The 7,866-nt window shown below is 35.8% G+C and overlaps 1 long non-coding RNA gene across 1 annotated transcript; it reads left to right on the forward strand.

The window, feature by feature from the left end:
* The first annotated feature begins 1,143 nt into the window (after positions 1-1,143).
* Positions 1,144-7,375, forward strand: LOC126814475 (uncharacterized). Its single transcript, XR_007677617.2, has 3 exons — positions 1,144-1,408; positions 4,713-4,998; positions 6,993-7,375. It is a non-coding gene; the product is annotated as an uncharacterized LOC126814475 (long non-coding RNA).
* The last annotated feature ends 491 nt before the right edge of the window (positions 7,376-7,866 follow it).

Consider the following 7,866-nt stretch of genomic DNA (forward strand, 5'->3'; position numbering starts at 1 on the left):
GTTCTCGCACGCTTTCGATAACAATGGCACTGCTTGACTCAGACATTTTCCCAGGACACTCGGCAAACCTCAGCAGATTCCAGTACCCTACATTTAGCATCGGCTGTATGATGAAGTCCGCCATTGCAATTGGAACTATACTTTCAAGTTTCCGGATTACCAACGGCGTTGCCCATTACGACGCCTTTGAAGAATGTTTTATCAATCGTATTTTTTGGCATAATACGAAGTCCAACAATCTAATTTAAAGAGAAAGGATTTATAAGGTATACTATGTCTTTTTAATTTGATGTAGAGCCAAGTTACTGTTTAATTAAACATGCATTATGCAAGAGCTAAATCTGCCTATTGCAGGTCTTTCTTTAGGCCTGAAATGTTTTCTAAAGTATTAATTAGACATTAATGAACTGATCCAGGCCTTAATCAATTCTCGGTGGCATCAGATTTCTCCGATATTAAATAGATTAGAATGGTTCAGCGATACTTTGATTTAATCAAATATGGAGGACCGACCGAGACGTAGCTTCGATCAACCAGTACGGTGGTTGAAATTATTGCACACGTCTGTCAAACATTCAAAGGCTAATATCTTCGCTTGCAATAGAGTAATTTGAATGAAATTTTCAAATTATTCATTTTACATCATCTACTTTCGAACTATTATAGCAAGAATGGCTAGTTCTTTATCTAAATCTTACATAATGTATATTTTAATTAAGTAAGGAAAAGGACTCGAATTGTCGGAGGTTAGCGACATGCCCTTGGGCATTGTATAACGGGCACCGGACTTGAATGTGGGCGTGAACTGAAAAGATAGATTTTAAGCCCGGTTCCCATATGTGAGGGGTGAGGTCCGCGAAAATGACAAGGAATGTGTGTCTAGTCTTCCGGATTGCATATAGGACCCCCCCCCCCCCCCAACGGTTCTAGTGTGCAAATTGTTAAGTAAGTAAACCATGGCAGTTGGAATTAAAAATCAACACCAATCCTATAATAAAGAAATGTGATATGTTAGTCTCAAAATGTTTAAAATAGTAAAGAATTTACTTTACAGACCTATAGCCTACCTGCCTACGTCTCAATACAAACTGGTAAAAGTCAGCTAAATGTCCTTTTAATACATTTATGAGCGGAAGTTATTCTTGTTGTCGGCTGAATAACATCTGCCGTCTTCACTGTTAAATTTCTAATCTGTGCAAAGATGGGAGATTAACACGGACAGAACAACAAGAGGCGATTAGAATACAATGTGGAATTTGCCGGTGAAGATTAAAACAAGTTCGTCAACCATCCTGAGTTGACAACGAAATGTAGAGAAATGCTATTGATCGCATATACTATGCTAGGTACAATAAGCTTACATTTACGCTTGATAGTTATACAGAGAAGTGAAACTCTGCTGCTAGTGGTAAGATGTCAATATATCACGTGATCATCATTCACTCGATCCATCATGGCGAATGACCGTCTGCTTATGAAAATATTTTCCTCTATAAGTTTGTCCCGTTATTTTGTTATGACATAGCCTACGGGGCTGCAGTGGTTAAGGTGTAGGGCACTGACCTCTGGACTAGAATGCCGCTGGTTTCAGTCCCAGTGTGGGCCGATAATGGCACTTGAAAGTGTGCATAGTCTTTCGGATGGAACTAATGTGTACGCAAAAGACCCATTGGCAGTTTAATTTCGAAGAAGAATAGGCGGAAAGGCTGTTTCCGGTCAAAATCCCCCCCCCCGCCTCCCAGGATTGTTCAAAGTAACCATTGATATTGTATTGTGTTGATGATACGTTTTAACCCCACGCCATTGTCATATTGATATACAAGTATATAAATAAAATATAATATACATAATGGTTAGTATGAAGGCATGAATTGTATTGTCTTTAAAGGGACAATAACACTCTTGCTGGCTTGAAAGCTCCAGAAAATAAATAATATCTCTATTTAAGTACTAGATGTTTAAGTATCCTACCTGTTGTGTAAATTATCCATTACATCCTATTTTACTTGTCCAGAGGGTTCGAAAATATTTTTAAATGGAAGTTTCATTTGAAAAGGTTTACGTTAGACGTTTCAAACCATTATGTTGAATTATTCAAAATTTTTAAATAAGGTGTCTTAAGATGAAATTTGTATCATTAATTAATTGAAATATTCTAAAATAGTACAATTTGTTGACCAGAATAAAGATTGGGACATATTATTCAGTTACAACAAGAGTGGTATTGAGCCTTTAAAGTGGTTATGGTAGCCTACCCACTGTCTGAAACGTCATAAATTTTAAACTGATTTCTTCGATTATGAACAAACTACTTAAACATACATTATGCAAGAGCTAAATCTATTGCAGGTCTTTCTTTAGGCCTTAAATGTTATATAAACTATTCTTTAGACATTTATTAACATAACAAGACCATAATCAACCCTCGATGCCATCTGATAGGTCCGATTCTCAACAGATTTGAATCCGATCTGCGGTTCAACGGCCGTTGATGATCAACCGTAAAAATGGATAATCGAGACTTTGTATATTATCGTAACAACGGTAACAATGACAGTCGGGACTACAGTGTTATTAAAATGAGTATTTCTCGGATCAGAGTGAAGTAATTTGACCGAAATTTTCAGCATATTCCCTTTACATTATCTATTTTTTAAACTATTATAACGACAACTGTCAACTCGTTATCTAATCTTCCATAATTCTGCTTTAAGAATGGTTACTATAAACTTAACTGTGTGTTTGAAACCACCTCCGGTTAAATAAAATCCAATGTACAATTAAATATCCCAACGAACAAAATAGAAGAGTTCTCTCTTGAAAAATTGAATTGCTCACAAAAAAAGGAGCTAATTACGTCACTTAGCGGGATATATCATTTCGTACAAGGGGGTCGCAACTAGGCGTGTCTATTGTAACGGTGTGTGACACCTTTACGACATTTCAAATTTAGTGTATGAATAAGCTATTACTCGGCCCCTGTATGAGTTTTGGCGTTTACACACATACGCCCTTGTCCGTTAGTTTGTTTCCGTCTTGTTTTAATTATCTGATCAGAGAGTTGGATGTGGGATAATTTTCTTTTGAACACAGTTGCAGAACAAACAGATCGATATTCTTTTTACGGCATTGAGTTTCACCCTTGAAGGTCAGATCTTAATATTAAGGCCACCTGCAGATTTCTTTAAGGTCACGAGATTAAACAGGATTAGGGCACGTGATTATTGCCGAGGGTCGTGGGTTAGGGCTAGGGTAGGGTTAGCGCTAACCCTGTTTAAATCTCATGACCTTGACGAAATCTGCAGGGTATTTACAATGATGGGTTGCTGATGATGTGATAAGCATTATTATATTAACGAGTAGGCCTATCCGTGTAATCTGTGTTATATTCAGTGTAAATAAAATGTAGTAGACTGACAATCAATTGCTTCAGAATTAATCCCCGGTGTAATTGTCTTCAGTAAGTTCAGTTGTTATTTTTGTTGCCTAAACTCAAACGACCGAAAAGATTGCGTTTTGATTTGATTACAACACACGTGGGTGTCAAAATTTGTCAACCTTTATATTATCCCCCTTCAACGTCTTACGGTGATTTCGCTCAGCACGTGACATGTGCAATGTTTCGATGAACTATGTCAAAAATACAAGCAAAACATTGACTTTTCAAGAGAGAACCTTTTTTATTCATTGGGATATTTATTTAACAATGGATTTTATTTAACCGGAGGTGCTTTCAAACACATAGGCAAGTTTTTAATAACCACAATTAAGTAGTTTGTTCATAATCGAAGAAATCCGTCTAAAATGTATGACGGTTCGGGCAGTAACGTCGATTTAAGATTGAATACATCTTTGTTCTAAAATTAGAAACTGTGGGGGAGAAACCAACCAAAATGGCAAACACTATCCGTCGTTTTTTTTTTTTTTTTTTTTTTTTTTTGGTGTTATTCTATTTATATAAAATGCCCGTGAAAATGTTTTTGGTTTTTTTGTGTTATTCTATTTATATAAAATGCGCGTGAAAATTTATTTAAAGTTGTCTTCTTATATTTAACGCTCTGCATTGAAGACCGCCCCAATGTCTGTCATGACTAAAGATTGACATATGTTTACGTGAACCCAAGGTGAACCTATGAACACCAGTTGATGTCTAGGTCACTAAAAAGGAAATTCGGTCAAATCTAAAAACCTTATGATTAAAGTACCGAATTTGTAAACGAGGAACCGATCAAATAAATGGAATTTATGTGTATTACTATGTTTATGGTGTCACTGTCAGCCAAATGATGCTATTTATTTTGTATGTGAAATTGACAATTAATGATTATTGCGTCTTCGACGTTATAACTAACGCAAATTATTAATTCATTCCAATCAATATTGATGTTGTTAATCTTACCGTGAAAATATGGGCTCCTGATATTCAATATAATTTAAGACACACAGAACAATTTTAAAATCAGTCGGCGACGGCGTGTACTATGCACTCGGACGTCATTTGTAATGAGGCGCCTTGATGAACGAAGCATAACATCAGTAAGTGAAAGGTCAAACCGTTCTCCCGATCTAGACTGTATTAACTAGGCGCCATGCAATTTGAACAGTTCACGTATTTCGACGAACATAACTGATTAGAAATTACAATAATGAATTTAAATCAGTTTTATACATTGTACACTTATATTAATGTGACCCATTTTCATCCATTTTAGGTTTCAAATGATAGAGATTTGATTCTTTTAATATGGATGCTAGAAAAATGGAGACTTTTCGCCCGGGCAACGCCCTGTTACTAAAGTAGTAATGTTGTATTCGTTACTTCTCGGTTTTATGGAAAATACGACTAACGAATTGGTAAATAGCGTTCATAACTACAAAAACTGGCTCGGAAGTCAGGATTTCTACTGGAGAACTGGGGTAGCTAAAACTATATCGAGTTCACGACGATATGACGTAACAAGATGGCAGCCAAAGTTACAAAGTTGAACGTTTTGAACGGTAATTATACTATGTTTGTAGTTATATGTTTGTTGTGGATGTGCATATCGATCTGAATACTTGATTTATAGCATTTTACATATTGGGATACATTTTTTTGAACAATGACAAGAAACACATTAAACTGAAAACAAGAAAAATACCCGGCTTTCCGTTTTGTACTAACTTGTTAAAATTATTGTACCGTACGGCAGTTCAGGTTTTAGGACGGTACGGTCTATTATCAATCAACAAAAATGTTCCAGTAAATGTGGTTTAACGCCAACTCGGCACAAACTAGATTTTTTCGGGACTAGCGTCCTACGTTTCTTTCAATTTAAAATGTCTACATACCGTAACAATTAATTGGGCATATGCTAAGCTAATTGACCGTGCCTCTCATCGACAATAGACTTTATCTAATTTTTCACGGCTGTACGATAAATTATTTTTAGGTTGATTATTTAACATTTAATTAAGAAAACTAAACCAATATAGACCATCAACGGTATATGTAGATATTTCCTAGCTTGAATTCAATTGGATTTAAAAGAGACCCATCAAAAGATTGGATGCGGAACGATGATAAATTTTCAATTCATCATATCTTTGTAAATACTAAACAGAACTGAACCTTCTTTGGACTGATAATATTCTGTTTTGCAATTTAATTTTCACAAATGGTGATTAGGAGATTTTTTTTAAGGATTATTAAAATAATCCTTGAAGGGTTAATGACAGCCATGTTGATTTTCCCACTTGTGCACCCGAACACGACAAGTGTGGTATTTACTATTTCCTAGTGGGAAACACTATTTTTCCAAGCGGTAACGAATACAGCATAATACATATAGAAAGGGAACTAGGTTCAGGTTGTTTCGAAAATCCCGTACAAAATTTCTACTATGCTAGATGAGTCGATAGCGGTGCCCGATACTCTGAATCTTGATTCTTAATTTGCGGGTCCCCTTAATTCGACTTTTGCGTACAACGATCAACTTTCCTGCATAAGTCGACCAACCTCAGATGTCATCAAAAATACTGCTTAAGGACCACATAAGGTGAAAAATCTAAATTGCATGTACGTATAGCCAGTGGTTACTATATCCACTTTACGACAAGTTTACACCAACCTGATTAAATTTAATTCGGCTATTAACGTTTAAGTATCCGACACGCCAAAATGCTTTTCAATTTTTCAATTACGACCTTAATCCGGTTGATTGGCTGGTGACGTCATAGGACCTACACATAGTATATATACAATCTATACAGTATATCACTGTCTGTACAATATATCACTGTCTATACACACCACCAGTTGACAAGTGTGCATTGACGGTTCAATTTACATGTGACTGGCCTAATCATAATCACCGAATTATCGCCTTGCATTGTTCTAGATTTGACATTTGTGATTGGAATATTTTAGATTGAATATGAAATTTTCCGATGTCTACATAACAGTAGACCGCCCTCATTTCTCAGCCAATCAACGCCGGGAATCTTATTACCATGTTCGGTCTCGTGCATACTACGGGTGTAGAATAACTGGGGTTAAATTTTGGCGCGAAAATTGCATGGGATTCATGGACATGAATATCAAATACATGTTATCATACGTGGAGTTTCTGTTGCCGTTTGGCGAGTGATTAAACTGTCAATGTAATTGTAAAATACCTTTATTATAAAGAAGTTAAACGCACACGTTCCACCTAAATGTCTTTGATCTGGCCGGCGTAAAAAAAGATAATTACCTAATCAGCATTCTTAATCCCACATCGAGGTGTAAATTAATTTATGACCCCATGTCTGTGCAACTTTAGTCGGATTGATTAATGACAGATGTTAACGACACTACACTTGACACTTTATTATTAATCCCCATGATAGTTAGATGACCCTTCTCAATCTGTTATTCGATTTAGATGGTTAACAACAAAATTTATTTGTACTGTTAATTCTAACATATATTGGGTTATTTTTTCGTATTTCATTTTTACGGTATATTTCAGAGTAATGAAGTCAAATCCACACGCAGTAAGAAAGGCGTCGTACGATGGCTACATGAAAACGAGATACAGTTGGCTTCTCTGATAACGGATCGTCATTTACAAATCGTGTTTTAATCATATTTGACTTTTATGATACATTTTGCATGACCACATCTATTTACCCCTGTACTGTTTTACTCGAGGAAATTAGAATAACAATACTCTTCTGACGGAAATGTATTTCGAATCGTTTGGACTACTCACTCAAAAAGTCACTTTAAATCACAGTATTAAAATCGCTGTCGTGAGAAGATAGGGCGGGACGTTATAAAACAAATTCTAAATTGGATCTGAAATTAAAATAAATTAAAAAACAAATTATTCCGTAGTCAATTGTTTTATTTAATTAGGGGATTAAGGAATCAGTCAGGCGTTAATGAATAAACACGCCGGCTGTATATAGATAATTAAGGAATAAACATTCCGAATATGCATTCGGTCACTGTGACGTCACTGGCTTCTGAGGGGATTAAGAGTGTTTTCGATAATTGGCAAAGTCGTTTTTTTTTTGTTTTTTTTTTTTTACGGGAGTTTGTCTGCGATATCACCTCGGTGGAAGCGGACGTAAAATACAACCTCAGATGTAATCGAAAACACTGTTTAAGAAGACCCACGACCCTTCTTTCCTCCATTAACAACAAGGAAGGGTTGTGGGTTTTCTTCCTTGTATCAGTTCTACGTCTTACACTCACGTCTTCATTAGCTCGGATGGAGCTAAAAAGCAGGACGTTCAATCCCATTTCATTTCATTTCAAACTTAAAAACAACTCACTTTGTTATTTTCATTTGGAGAATGTAAAATGAAACTAACAGACAATTTTAAGACTAATATAGC

The sequence above is a fragment of the Patella vulgata genome, chromosome 3 (genome assembly GCF_932274485.2).
Source record: "Patella vulgata chromosome 3, xgPatVulg1.2, whole genome shotgun sequence".
Classification (NCBI taxonomy): domain Eukaryota; kingdom Metazoa; phylum Mollusca; class Gastropoda; family Patellidae; genus Patella; species Patella vulgata.